This window comes from Rutilus rutilus (genome assembly GCF_951802725.1).
Source record: "Rutilus rutilus genome assembly, chromosome: 1".
Lineage (NCBI taxonomy): Eukaryota > Metazoa > Chordata > Actinopteri > Cypriniformes > Leuciscidae > Rutilus > Rutilus rutilus.
The window spans coordinates 4,674,339-4,689,588 of NC_140209.1; positions in this window are offsets into that span (position 1 = coordinate 4,674,339).

Here is a 15,250-nt window from a genome sequence, read left to right on the forward strand (position 1 = left end):
AGTATATTCTGTAGCGTCCTAAGACAAATAGTAAAGGCATGTTGGTAGATTAGCACCTGTAGAATTTCCTTTTGTTGAAACCCCAGATAAAAGTAGAAAGCTACTGTTATGTTTAGATCCATGAGGCAGTTCGACTAGCGCATTTCCTTACTAAAGAAAAAACACTGAAATAAAAACACTTCTAGAAGACTGTATTCTCGTAATTTCTACTGTATTCTACTAAAAGCTACTAATTACATCTTCAACAGTGTAATTAGATTACACATTTTTTAAGAATAATTCCTTATTTACTTTTAGAATAAAAAGTAATTAAATTACAGTAATTAATTAATTAGTTAGTACTGCATTACACCCAACACTGATTACGCAATTATGCTGATAGAGCACATCCTGTAATGTATTTTAATGACTATTTAATATTACTTTGGCATGTTGCCAGGGGCGGATCTAGAAAAATATTTATGGGGTAGCGAGAGGGGGGTGTAACTGCTAATTTGCTTGAATATAAGGTCTGTACCGATTTATGTGTTTAGTTATTTTGAAGGACTTCTATTATGATACGGCCTTAACGTGCACCAACACGTGTATAAAGCACGCTGTGTTTCCGCCTTGTGTATGTGCGCACACTTTCGTGAAGGACGCAGCTTAATGCATGACGGTTTTCTTCCCCCCATGAAGTTTTGTGCATCCCATTTGAGGGTTATAAGGTAAACGAAGTGTAATGTTTATCATTTTTGTAACTGTATCGTTTTATTGTGATGTTGGTTAATGTGTTGGAGTGACAGTGTTTGTTCGTTTTATTGTTTTTGTTTTGCTGTAGCTCTTACGGTGTCTACATGAGTGTCACGAATAAAACGCTAATGGAAACATCAGTTTAAGGAGTAATTTGACCATCATTCAAGTGGGGTAGCTACAGTAAGAGCTTGGCCATTCGTCGTTCGACTCTGCTGCGTTAATGACTGGTGTCCATGCCGACGGGTCTTTAAGAAGTGGATGTTCACGGCAGGGTTATTATAGTTTTGCATTTTTCATTAGTTTTTATTTTTATTTCGTTTTGACTTTTTGTTTTCAAATTCAGTTTAGTTTTAATTAGTTTTTAAAGTGGGTTTGCTAGTTTAGTTTAGTTTTTATTTTTGGAAAATGCTTAGTTTTAGTTTAGTTTTTATTAGTTTTAGTGTTAGTTTTAGTCTTTTTTTGTAATTTGGGTTATTTGTCAGGGGCAAGATTCAAAAAGGTCGGAAAAAGTATTGTGTAATAATAACTCAACAAAAACATCATACAATTTTAGAAAAAAATTCACACCCCATTGAAATTCTTTAACCTCTTACAAAATCCATAGCCCGACTACGTCAGACTTCTTACTTCCGCTCAATTTCATTTCGCTTCTGTACTCAGTCTGAGACAGCGTAATACCTTTCCGTTTTCCTCCGGCCTGAAAACAGCCGGCCAATCAACGAACAGAGGGCGGGCTGAGAGCCGTGACGTAGACACTGATTGTACCGTGGATGCGTAGATTTACTTCACATAATCTGCAAAAGTCATTCACAGCCATGTTCACGCCGGTATTTCGCTAGATGGTTTTGTTTTCGCATCATACATGTGTTTACAGTGGAAGTTAGATGCAGCTGAGCAAGCGCATAACACGCGCCATAACCAAACGTTATGTGATTGGCTTACGGGAACCAATGATTTTAAACTTCAGACAAGCGCCTCCCCGCGAGAAAGAAAACGCTTTTCAATTATGCCATGCCAGACTCTGTCTACGAAGCAAAGCGAAGTAGCAGAGTTTGGTATTACCAGGCTACAAAATCCACACGCCATACCAAAAATCTACACATCTTCTATACAGAATTCACACCCTATACAAATACCACAGCTGTACAATTTTCACACCCTATACTAAATTTACCCTATACAGCCAATAGCCTAGTCATCTGGATTGAAGCAGCAAACATTCAGTGTAAAAGTAAAAAAATGACATAACATTATTTAATATTTGAATCACAGCTTATATAGTGTTTTGACATCGACAACCACAACCAAAAAGTGCATTTTACCTCAAACTTGCGACTAGTTAACTTTCTAAAGAAGGCGCAATCGCTTCTCGGGTCGACATTAACACACTGACAAAATTATATTCAGAATTTAAAATATTTTTATACCACTTTTTAATGTGTGATTGTGTAAAGGTGTTCACGAGATAGACATACCAACCTTTCGCGAACTTGCTTTCAACGTCAAACCAGAGACATTCTCTGGTCGAACAAACACTCGTTCTCATGGAGACGCGGTGTGCACAGAGGGGAGGGGCTGTGTGTGTGTGTGCGTGCGCGCGCGCATGTGAGAGACGCATGGGGAAAGGAAATGCAGCTGAATGAATATGCTGCGTGTTTTAAATAGCGTTAAAAAATGAAAGACCTTGACAAAGACGAAAACTAAGGACATTTACTCTATAATTTTATTTTATTTTAGTTTTGCCAAACACACATTACAGTTTTAGTTAGTTATCGTTTTTTTGTAATGCCTCGTTTTTATTTTTATTTCAGTTAACGACAATGTTTTTTCCCACCTAGTTTTCGTTTTTTCGTTCGTTTTCGTTAACGATTATAACCTTGGTTCACGGGCAGCAGGTCGATTTCCGATGGTCAAATGTGGTTCGTTTACGGATAACTACTACGGCTGAAATCAAGGATTAAACGATACGGATTGCGAAAGACTGTGTTCTTCTTCAGGTGACATTTATCCCTCTACGCACTTCTACAGCAGTAAAAGGATATTAAGGTGAAACATTTAACCAACGATAGACATTTTCTTCAAGTTTAATACAAGGGTTGAAATGTTTAAAGCCTTTTGAAAGACCAAATCCTTTGTTGTGTATGAAGAAGGGATATTTATACGAGTTTTAAAGAAAATATTTGTCTTTAAAAAGGGTTATTTAAAACACTTGATATTAATGTTTGAGGCTACATGATTACTGTTTTGTAATTTAAATGACTTTTTAACTGTGCTGGACATCTTATATAATTGTGTGTGTTAATCTGGTAATTTTAAAATGACTGAGTCAAATAATTGTATTGATATTGTTGAATGTGAAGGGCTGATTAATAGTCTCCAACATGATATTGAAACCCTTAATCATGAATATCAAACATCAACAGACAGTTTAAAGAGACAACAGATAATAGAGACAATTGAGACTAAAGAACAAACTTTGAGTGAACTTCAAGTGAAAAGTAAACTTCAAGAAGATTTAGCAGAATCTCAAGGTCCTCGACGTTCTGTTCGTCCACGAAATCCTACAGAAAAAATGCTTGCATTTCAAAAAGATGAAATTCAGAAGAGAGAAAGAAAGCTTATTTCCATGTACGAACAATGGAAAATGTCTGCACGTAAGGCTAGAAATCAACTCAAGTCTGATATTACTGAGAGCCAGCTAGCAACTCTAATTGATACCCTGGAAGAGGAAAAGGAGAAAGTTATGCATATCTATGTTGAAGTTAGAAATTATGTCACGCCATCTCCTGAAATGAGACGTCGTATAGATGCCTGTGAGGCTGTGACAACAGAAATAATAAAAGTTGCTTATGAAAGAATATCAGGCATTGATGAATTTGATGTAGAACAAGTAAAACATCGCTTGAAGGATTTGCTTGAATCTAGCCATGCTCGTTCTATCTATGGCTCTACTGTTTCTCGAATTAGCCATAAGTCTAGTGCTCGGTCAAGTCATCGTTCTGCATCTTCATGTGTAGCATCAAAACATGCCGAAGCAGCTGCAGAATTGGCGGCAAAGGAAGTGGAGTACAAAATGTTAATGGAGGAAAATAAACGGAAGGAGAAAATTCACGAGTTGCAAGAAAAACAAGAAAGAGACCTAGATGCTCAGAAACGTGAACTAGAGCTGTTACAGGCGGAAAGGGATTTAAAAGTAGCACAGGCAAGGTTCGAGGCCTACAATCGGATAGCAGTGCAGGAAGTTGATAATCCTTCAACAAACCGGGTTAACAGAGAACAACATTGCCTGCCTCCAAGCTTTTCTAGCCAACCTGCTAATAATATATCACCATCTCAAAATGAACTGCCTTTTCTTGTTCAAGCCCTACAAGACAGCATAAATTTGAACAGATTGCCAGCTCCAGAGCCCTTTGTGTTTAATGGTGATCCCATTCAGTATGTTGAGTGGAAGGCTTCCTTCATGTCATTGATTGATCGAAAGAGTATATCTGCTGCTGACAAACTTTATTATCTAAAAAGGTATGTGGGTGGATCGGCACGCAAAATCTTGGATGGTACCTTCTACAGGAGTGACGATGAAGCTTATAAGGATGCCTGGAGAAAATTAGATCAAAGGTATGGTCAATCATTTGTGATTCAACGTGCTTTTCGCCAGAAGCTTGCAAATTGGCCAAAAATTCAATCAAAGGATGCTATTGGACTTAGAGAATTTTCAGATTTTCTTAACGCCTGTCAAGATGCCATACCTCATGTTGCAAGTTTACAAATCTTAAATGACTGTGATGAAAACCAAAAGTTAGTTCAAAAACTACCTGAATGGGCTGCTTCGTGTTGGAATCGACAAGTTACACAAACCTTGAGAGACAATAAGGATTTTCCTGACTTTAAGACCTTTGCAGCATTTGTTTCGTTAGAAGCAGAGATTGGTTGTAATCCAGTCACATCATCTTACGCTCTCAGCTTAACATCTGTTAACAAACAAACTTTCAGAGAGTCCAAAGGAAATAAAGCTAATGTCTTTAATACTCAGACTGATTTGGGACTTAACAGACCAAAGATCAAGAAAAATGTCAAACCTCCCTGCGTGTTTTGTCAAGATCCTCAACATCAGCTCTATGATTGTTCCAAATTGATGACCAAGACACTAGCAGAACGACGGGCATATGTGAAGGAAAACAATCTTTGTTATGGATGTTTGAAAACTGGCCATAGTGTAAGAGACTGTCGTCATCGCCATTCCTGTAACTCATGTAAAGGGAAACATCCTACTTGCCTTCATGATGATAACTTCACCAAAGGAGAAAGGCTAGTTCCATTAACTGCATCTGCTCCAAGGTTAGAAGATGAGTCAACAGCCGTTCTGTCTCTGAGTGTGGCCGGAAAGGGATCATCTTATACATCGATGGTTGTGCCAGTATGGTTATCATCAAGCAACAATGTGAGTATGGAAAAACTTGTTTATGCCTTGCTCGATTCACAGAGTGATACAACCTTTATCGACCAAGAAGTGAGCAATGTCTTGCAGGCAGATAAATTTCCTGTCAAGTTAAAACTGACCACTATGACTGGAAGGGATACCATAGTGAAGAGTGAAAGGATTTCAGGACTTCGTGTAAGGGGTTATAGTTCTGCCACTTATATTGAACTTCCCCCTGTTTATACTAAAGATTGTATTCCAGTCAACCATGCACATATACCTACGTGTGAAACAGCCAAACTTTGGAATCATCTTTCTGCAATTTCTGAGGAGATACCCTCTTTGAAGGACTGTGAAGCTGGTCTTTTGATTGGCTATAATTGTGCTAGAGCGCTGGCACCAAGACAAGCGATTTTAGGAGAGAATGATGAACCTTATGCTGTCAAAACTGATTTGGGTTGGAGCATTGTTGGACCTTCATTACCCAGGTTTGACTCTTCGGGTATCACTAGTCTTTGTCATAGACTTTCTGTTAAAGAAATTCCTTCATTGACTCCAGCAGATGCCATACGCATTTTAGAATCTGATTTTAAAGATGCTAATGATGATGAAAAAACTCTTTCTCAAGATGACATCACCTTTTTGAACAAATTAAGTGACGGTATAAAGAGAAATAGCTCTGGATACTATGAAATGCCTCTACCCTTTAAAGAGAGACCTAATTTGCCAGATAACAGACAACTTGCTCTTGTGAGACTTAACCATCTAAAGAGAAAATTGTTAAAGGACCAAAGGTACAAAGAGCATTATGTGAAATTTATGGAGGAGGTCATTGACAGAGGAGAGGCAGAGGAAGTTAAAGATGGAGGGAGTCAAGGTGAAACATGGTATGTTCCTCATCACGGTGTTTATCACCCGAAGAAACCAGACAAGCTGAGAGTTGTTTTTGATTGTTCTGCGAGGTATGATGGAATAAGTTTAAATGATCATCTTTTACAAGGACCTGACTTGATGAACAATTTGATCGGTGTTCTTCTCAGATTTCGCCAGCACCCTGTTGCTTTAATATGTGATATTGAGAAAATGTTTCATCAGTTCCATGTGCCTGAAGCAGACAGAGACTTTCTGCGTTTCTTGTGGTGGAGAAATGGAGATTTAAAAGAACAACCTCGAGAGTACAAAATGACAGTTCATCTCTTTGGAGCGTCTTCATCTCCAGGATGTGTGAACTATGGATTGAAGCATTTGGCTGAAGGTAACAAAGATCAGTAGAAAATCAAAAACACAAAGCTGGTGTGCACATCCCAAACACCCAGATTGGGCTCAGGTGCAGGACAACTGAGTGATATAAACAAAAATAAAGAAGTGTGAAGTCCGCACACTGACATTAACTGCTTCCAAATGGATTTATTTAACTTTAACAAGGCAACGTTTCGACCCTCAGGTCTTCATCAGGCACAATCCAAATTTGGAAGCAGTTAATGTCAGTGTGCGGACTTCACACTTCTTTAACAAAGATCAGTACCCTTTGGGATTTCAGTTTGTAATGAATGATTTCTATGTCGATGATGGTGTTACAAGTGTACAAACAACAGAGGATGCAATTCAACTTGCTCAAGAGGCCCGAGACCTTTGTGCCATTGGTGGCATTAGACTTCACAAATTTGTGTCCAATTATAATGCTGTGCTGGAAAGTATTCCTCCCTCAGAACGAGCAATCAATGTAAAGGAACCTGATCTCTCATTTGATTCCTTGACAGAGCGAACATTGGGGATTCAGTGGAACATTGAACGCGATTGTTTCAAGTTTGATATTTCTCTCAAGGAACAGCCAGCAACTCGACGTGGAATCTTATCTACGATTGCATCATTGTATGACCCATTAGGGTTCTTAGCTCCATTCATTCTTCATGGAAAGAAAATACTTCAGGAAGTATGCAGACATGGTACAGGTTGGGACGACACACTGAGAAATGAGTTGCAGCCAAGTTGGGAGTGCTGGAGAAGAGATTTGGGCAACTTGAAGAAAGTGAATATTCCCCGCACATATGCTCCTCCTGGGTTTGGAAAGGTAACAGAAGTAGAGCTGCATCATTTTTCAGATGCTAGTACTAGTGGCTATGGACAGTGCTCATATCTGAGGTTGAAGAATGAAAGTAAAGATGTCCATGTTGCTCTAGCCATGGGGAAGTCTCGTGTATCTCCTTTAAAGATTACAACTATTCCAAGGTTGGAGTTGACTGCTGCAGTCGTTTCAGTAAATGTTAGTAAAATCCTTAAGCAAGAACTTCGGTATCCTGACATCACAGAGTATTTCTGGACTGACTCCAAGGTTGTTCTGGGATATATCAATAATGAGGCCAGACGATTTCATACATTTGTTGCTAACAGAGTACAAAGGATTCATTTAAGTACAGTTCCGCAGCAATGGTGGTATGTTCCAACAAGGGACAATCCTGCAGATCATGTCTCAAGAGGTCTCACTGTTGATGAAATGATTTCATCTGACTGGTTCACAGGGCAGAGGTTTTTATGGAATAAGGATATGGTTCTTCCCGCCAACGAGATTTCAGAATTGCAACTAGGTGACTCTGAAGTCAGATGTTCTCAAACGCTTAACACAAAAGCAGTGGAACAGGAAACTATTGTAAATCGCCTGTCAAAGTTCTCGTCTTGGTCTCAGGTAATACGAGCAATTGCACGTATTCAACGATGGATTCGCAAGGATAAGTCAAACAGACTTTCTACAGTTGAGGAAAGAGAAAAGGCTGAGTGCCTCATAAACAAACTTCTGCAAAAACATGTGTTTGAAATTGAATTGAAAACATTAAGTAAAGGTATCCAATTGTCATCTCACAATGAATTGTACAACTTTGATCCATTTCTTGATAGTGATGGTGTGCTTAAGGTGGGAGGAAGACTTCGCAATTCTTCTATTTGTAGTCTACTCAAACATCCTACAATTATCCCCAAAGACCATCACATTACAAAATTGATCATAGCTGACTGCCATGAAAGAGTTAAACATCAAGGCAAAGGATTTACCATCAATGAGATTCGTTCAAGGGGGTTTGGATTCCAGGCATCAATCGTGTTGTAGCATCTCATGTGCGTAATTGTGTTACCTGTAGAAAACACAGGCGTCCAACAGAAGAGCAAAGGATGGCTGACTTGCCTTCAGAGAGAGTGAATCCTTCTCCACCATTCACTTACTGTGGTATGGATTGTTTTGGTCCATTTTCTGTGAAACTAGGACGAAAGGTGCACAAAAGATATGGATTGATCTTTACTTGTCTGTCTTCTCGTGCCATTCATATTGAGATGCTTGATTCAATGTCAACAGATTCCTTCATTAATGGCTTGCGCTGTTTTATTTCCATACGTGGAGCTGTGCGTCAGATTAGATCTGATCAAGGGAGCAACTTTGTGGGGGCTAAGAATGAGTTGGCTGAAGCACTCCAAGAACTTGACACTGAGAGGCTGAATAACTTCTTGGCTTTGAATCAGTGCGACTTTGTAATGAATGCACCATGTGCAAGTCATACAGGAGGTGTATGGGAGCGACAGATTAGGACTGTCAGAAGTGTCCTCCAGTCTACACTTTCAATTGCTTCTGAAAGGATTGATGATTCATCTTTAAGAGCGTTCCTCTACGAAGCTATGTCAATCGTAAACAGTCGCCCACTCACTGTCAACAATTTAAGCGATCCAAATAGCCTTGAACCCATAACGCCAAATCATTTTCTTACCATGAAATCCACTATTGCTTTACCTCCTCCAGGCAAGTTCACTAAAGAAGATCTTTATGCCAGAAAAAGGTGGCGCCATGTCCAATATCTCGCTGAACAATTCTGGAGTCGCTGGCGTAAAGAGTATCTCTCAAATATTGCAGTCAGACAGCGTTGGCACACCCCTAAGAGAAATTTGTTAATAGGGGACATAGTGATTGTCAAGGACAATGATCTACCTAGACACAAATGGTTGTTAGGTAGGATTGTAGAAACGACCATAGATTCGGATGGACTTGTGAGGAGAGTTAGGGTTCATCTTGGTGACAAAGATGAACCCTATGGTGACAAATGTTCTCCCTTCTTGGGAGAACCTTGTTCTCCCTTCTTGGAAAGAAGGGAGAACGTCTAGGGAAGCTTTCTGTAATTGAACGTCCTGTTCAGAAATTGGTTTTACTGTTGGAGACTTGTTAAAGTTTTTTGTCTGTTATTATTATTATTTATTTATTTTAATGTTTGAAGTGTCATTGTAATTTTGAAATCATTTGTTTATTATAACTCATGATTTGGTGGGAGTGTAACTGATTGCTAATTTGCTTGAATATAAGGTCTGTACCGATTTATGTGTTTAGTTATTTTGAAGGACTTTTATTATGATACGGCCTTAACGTGCACCAACACGTGTATAAAGCACGCTGTGTTTCCGCCTTGTGTATGTGCGCACACTTTCGTGAAGGACGCAGCTTAATGCATGACGGTTTTCTTCCCCCCATGAAGTTTTGTGCATCCCATTTGAGGGTTATAAGGTAAACGAAGTGTAATGTTTATCATTTTTGTAACTGTATCGTTTTATTGTGATGTTGGTTAATGTGTTGGAGTGACAGTGTTTGTTTGTTTTATTGTTTTTGTTTTGCTGTAGCTCTTACGGTGTCTACATGAGTGTCACGAATAAAAAGCTAATGGAAACATCAGTTTAAGGAGTAATTTGACCATCATTCAAGTGGGGTAGCTACAGGGGGCAGGAAATTTTGAGGGGTGGCAACATATGGCAGACGTATATATAGGCCTACTGTATTTTAGTGTTGTCACGGTACCAAAATTTCAGTATTCGGTACCAATACTAGTGAAAATCCATGGTTCTCGGTACCAATTTCGGTACCAAAGCTTAATTTAGATTAAATTTACATATATTAAAGGTGCTGTATGTAGCTTTTCCTCCTCGGAAAGCAGGAACGATAATATCCCCCTTTACTCCTTAGAGACATGCACATGAGGATGTACACTTAATTAAAAGTCAGGTAAATTTATGTATTATAAATTGACCCTTGAACATATCAGGGGCGATTCCAGGATTTTATTCAGCGATTCCAGGGGGGGGGGGGGGGGATACGGGGGATACGGGGGGACCAAGAACCAGGGAGGGGGGGCCCATAGGAAATCAGAAAATTCAACTGGAAATAAATACTTGTTTAGAAAACATTAAGCACGATTTCAAAAATATTTGGGCATTATTAAATGTGGCATAAAGAAAAAACAAAAAAAAGACAGCCCCCTCCCCCCCTAAAAAATTCTGCCTAAAAATAAATAAAAAACCATTAAGTATCGAAATTACACAGAGTTGCATGTAGTTATGGTGTTAGTTAACGTTCTCACATTTTAATGTTTAAAATGGACAAATATTATTGTGCCTTTAAAACAACATAAAGTAGTATATCTCTTTTATTTATGTGGTGGAGTGCACTGCCGCTGAATAACACTGACAAGTCCTCTCTATTCAGTAACGTTAGTCTGTCGAAGTTACGTTAGCTAATCTAACGTTAAGGTCCTTGCACACTAACATACGATGCGATATTTCAAAATATATACTGTAATTGAGTGTGTAAACAGTGACGTGTCGAGGTGTCTCTCTCTCCTGTTTGAAAAACGCGGACCAGTGATTCTGCTTTGCGAATCGCAAATCAAGCAGTGATTGACAGCACTCTGATCCAATGGCGTTGGGCATTGTCATGTTGACGGGGGGGGGGGGGGGGGGGGGGGGGGGGGGGCACCAAGGGGGGCCAATCTTATTCCAGGGGGGGCCGGAGCCACCCCGTGCCCCCCCTCTAGACACGCCCCTGGTGCTGAGTGACGCAAGACGCGAACTGTTTCGAACGGTTCAGTCCGATTTAATGTACTGCCAGAGCCCGTCTACGGAGAGCCTTGGCACTTCCTATTAGCCCCATTGTATCGATCTTGGTTGCAGTTCCATTAGAATTCCACTGGAGGTGATCGCGGGCGAGTGCAGACTGAATGGGAGTCTATGGTGCTAGACGGCTAAATGTGTCTCTTTCACCCGATTGCCGTTGAGAAATCTCAGATTTTATTGTAGGTTTTGCAAGTTCAACATGGGTTATAGGTCGAAAGTTGAATGAACGAGTACTTATGTCCTTTCGATTTCTTACAGGTTGAGTTGTTGTTGCCCATAACACGCTAGCATTCTGCTAATGAACGCTGATTGGTCAGTGAAGGACTGATTACGACCAGAGATACCGCTTGATGGCATCGTGGCATCCGAAGCGGGACCAGAAACAAACAAAACAAAAACTCTAGCACGTGTATTTACCTGTGTCAGCTGTGTTGTGTGTTTACCTGTGTCAGCTGTGTTGTCGATGCCTCGAGAGAAAGGAAAGTGCAGAGCGCGAAAGCACCAAAGCGACTGAAGGATTGCCGTAAAGCTGTATCTCTGGTCGTACGATGTGTATGACGTCATTGACATTTTAAATGACTTTTTAAAGCAAATAAGTGACTCTAAAAAATCTAACACCCAACAATGTGTAATTTCTTAGCATCTCCTTTCGAATACAACATTCAAATTACTTGACAAAAAATTATATCCTGAGAAAAGTGGATTTTGAGGGGTATAGCTCCATAGACCTCCATTCATTCTGCACTCGCCTGCGAGCGCCCCCGCATGGACAGAGACGTGTTACTGCAGCCAGTCCAGAAACCGGAAGTAACCAGAGAGTGCCAATTCTCTTCCTATTAGACATTCTCTGGTACTGGTTCGACCAGTTCACTAAAAAGAACCGGTTCAAAAGAACGATTCGTTCACGAACAGGACATCACTAATGACGTCACCGCTCGCTCGCGCCGTCTCTTCTCTCATTGAGAGTTTCAGCGTCGAGTCTTTACACACTTTATACAGTTTGATTAAGCGACAGGCTCATTTCTGTATTGTTTTCATCGATCACAGCGATACTTGTGCGTCTTTTCTGGCGTCTTCCTTCTGAAATAAACATTTAGTGCAGCAGCAGCGAGCATGAGGAGAATATGTTGAGTTCATTCAGACCTGAGCGAGTTTGTGTTCGTTTGTGTGATTGTCTCGATGTTTGGAGTGAGAACTGTTACTGAATGTCAAGTTAAAGTTTGAGATCTGTGAGGGGGATTAATGGGAATCGATTTCAAGTGTTGCTGTTTTCATGTTTACCTTTATTTATTTGTCGACATTTGTCTTTGGCAGATTACATTTACTTATTAAAATTGATGTAGACACTTTATATTGCCCCTGTATGAGTAATGAATGTGGGAAATATCAAATCTATACATGCATAGGAATATAGATAGTTTGTCACAGGAAATGTTACATTTTCTTTATTTTTTAGAGTTTTATGATCATTGTCAGTTTCTGTACGAATATGTAACATGTTAATAATGGAATTACTTTATTGCAATTAATAGTTATTATAAAGTCAAACTATATTTAGATTCACATATGATGGTGTTGTAGCTATTTGCCTGAAGAGGTTCATAAAGAGAGGTTATTTAATTATTTTGTTTTATTATTGATGATTTATCATTATTGATGGTTCTCGATCCAAGATGGCGCCGCGGATGGCTGCCTCGGTGTGGAGCTCTCCAGTCATTGTGTTGTTTTTGTTCGTTTGTTCTGCGTTTAGTCATTATTTTCCTATCAGTTTCACCAAAGACGAACTTCTGGACATTAGGAAACACACACCAGACAAGTTTTTTACAGATTTTGATTACTCAGACGTTTTACTGGACATTCTCGTTGGAGGCGCAGCGGTGTTGTTAAAACGTGCGGTCAGACGCAAACGCGGGAAGCGCGCCGGCGCGCTGGTTAAACTCCGCGAGCGCGGCCTCCGCACTGCACTACCCAGTATTCATCTTGCGAATCTCCGATCTCTTCCTAACAAAATGGACGAACTTCTTCTCCTCACCGGCACTAACAAGGATTTTTTAAACTCCGCTGCTCTGTGCTTCACTGAAACCTGGCTGAGTGAAGCCATACCGGACAACGCACTACATCTGCCGGGCTTCCAGCTGTTCCGAGCGGATCGCATCGCGGAACTAACGGGGAAAACGAGAGGTGGTGGATTGTGTTTCTACATTAACGAAAGTTGGTGTTCAGATGTAACAACACTGAAGAAGATGTGCTCTCCTAATTTAGAGGTGCATTTCATAAACTGTAAACCTTTCTACTCGCCGCGGGAGTTTTCCTCATTCATTCTCGCGAATGTTTACATTCCTCCAGACGCGTGTGTGAGCGCGGCGCTACAACAGCTGGCTGAACATATAGCTGAAATGGAACAAAGGTACCCAGACTCTCTTTTAATCATTCTTGGGGATTTTAACAAAGCAAATCTCTCCCGTGAACTGCCAAAATACAGACAGCATGTTACATGTCCTACCAGAGACAGTAATATACTGGACCACTGTTACACCACGATAAAGAATGCGTATCACTCCGTCCCACGGGCAGCTTTGGGGCTCTCTGATCACTGTTTGGTTCATCTTATACCGACCTACAGGCAGAAACTGAAATCAGCTAAACCTGTATTAAGGACTGTAAAAAGATGGACCAACGAAGCAGAGCAGGATCTACAGGCCTGCTTCGATTGCACTGATTGGACTGTTTTTGAAGCTGCAGCCACCGATCTGGATGAGCTCACAGATACTGTAACATCATATATCAGTTTCTGTGAGGATACATGCATTCCTACCAGGACATTCTTATCATTCACTAATGATAAACCATGGTTTACTGGGAAACTCAAACAGCTTCGTCATGCCAAAGAGGATGCTTACAGAAGTGGGGATACAATCTTGTATAACCAGGCCAGAAACAAACTGACAAAGGAGATCAGAGTTGCTAAAAGAAGCTACTCTGAAAAGCTGAAAAACCAGTTTTCAGCCAACGACCCGGCATCAGTCTGGAGAAGCCTGAGGAACATCACCAACTACAAATCACCATCCCCCCCATCTGTGGAGAATCAACAACTGGCTGACATTCTCAATGCATTCTATTGCAGGTTTGAGAAGCCCAGACTCACACCTCACACCCGCCCTGATGTGCACTTCACACATCCACCATCACCTCCTGCAACCCCTCTCCTCCCCCCTTCTGCCATCCAACCTGAGCTTAAGGTCTGTGTGGAGGACGTGAGCAGAGTCTTCAAAAAACAGAAGACTAGGAAAGCTTCAGGCCCAGACGGCATCTCATCTGCTTGTCTAAAAGCCTGTGCTGACCAACTGGCCCCAGTCTTCACGCAGATCTTCAACAGATCATTGGAGCAGTGTGAAGTTCCCTGCTGCTTCAAACGCTCCACTATCATTCCGGTTCCCAAAAAAACTAAAATCACTGGACTTAATGACTACAGACCTGTCGCTCTCACGTCTGTGGTCATGAAGTCGTTTGAAAGACTGGTGTTGGCCTATCTGAAGGACATCACCGGACCCCTGATGGATCCCCTTCAGTTTGCTTACAGAGCAAACAGGTCTGTGGATGATGCAGTCAACATGGGACTGCACTATATCCTGGAACATCTTGACAGACCTGGGACTTATGCACGGATCTTATTTGTGGACTTCAGTTCGGCCTTCAATACCATCATCCCTGATCTTCTCACAGCCAAACTGACTCAGCTCTCCATGCCATCCACAATCTGTCAGTGGATCTCCAGCTTCCTGACGGACCGGCAGCAGCTAGTGAGACTGGGGAAACTCACATCCAGGACCCTCACCATCAGCACTGGCGCCCCCCAAGGGTGCGTTCTCTCCCCACTGCTCTTCTCCCTGTACACTAATGACTGCACTTCTAAAGACCCCTCTGTCAAGCTCCTGAAATTTGCAGACGACACCACTGTCATCGGTCTCATCCAAAATGGTGACGAGTCTGCTTACAGACTGGGGGTTGAACAGCTGGCTGTCTGGTGCAGCTATAACAACCTTGAGCTGAACACACTCAAAACAGTGGAGATGATTGTGGACTTCAGGAGAAAACCCCCAGCACTCCCTCCTCTCACCATCATGAACAGCACTGTGGAAGCAGTGGAGTCATTCAGGTTCCTGGGCTCTACCATCTCCCAGGACC